Here is a 533-nt window from a genome sequence, read left to right on the forward strand (position 1 = left end):
GCGGCGGCCGAGGACACACGGGGCTGCCTGCTGGAGCGGGGTCAGCAAACCGGAGCTGAAATCCTGTGTTCGTTCATTCCTGCGTTCAACAACACCTAGGTGTACTGGTTTTACCTGTTCATTTGATATGGGCCAAGTAACTGGAGCACTCTAAGCATCACTCATCAATTTTGTGGTTGCAGTGAAACGCACCTGAAAATACCTGAATTCTAGGTACGGTTGTGAGGATTGGGTCAGGATTAAGCCAGAGAAAGGGCTATTAGAAATGTTACTACAGAAGGAGCTGAGGAGGAAGAAAATGATTTTGTCTCTGTCGCGGGGGACGAGGTGGCCGAGTGGTTAAGGCGATGGACTGCTAATCCATTGTGCTCTGCACGCGTGGGTTCGAATCCCACCCTCGTCGGTTTCTCCGAATTTTCTTTAAAACGCCGCCTAGTCAGCATCTGTCTTTCAGATAGACTCCAAACTGACTAAATTGCCATCTACTTTAGTTTGACGTTCAGTGTAAGATTTTCTCAAATCTCGGGGATCAT

The 533-nt window shown here is 48.4% G+C and overlaps 1 non-coding gene across 1 annotated transcript; it reads left to right on the plus strand.

Annotated features, from left to right (window-relative positions):
* Positions 1-321: 321 nt before the first annotated feature.
* On the plus strand, positions 322-403 carry TRNAS-GCU. Its single transcript has one exon. It is a non-coding gene; the product is annotated as a tRNA-Ser (tRNA).
* Positions 404-533: the final 130 nt, after the last annotated feature.

This window comes from Galeopterus variegatus, unplaced genomic scaffold, assembly GCF_000696425.1.
Source record: "Galeopterus variegatus unplaced genomic scaffold, G_variegatus-3.0.2 Scaffold2434, whole genome shotgun sequence".
In the NCBI taxonomy this organism is placed as follows: Eukaryota; Metazoa; Chordata; class Mammalia; order Dermoptera; family Cynocephalidae; genus Galeopterus; species Galeopterus variegatus.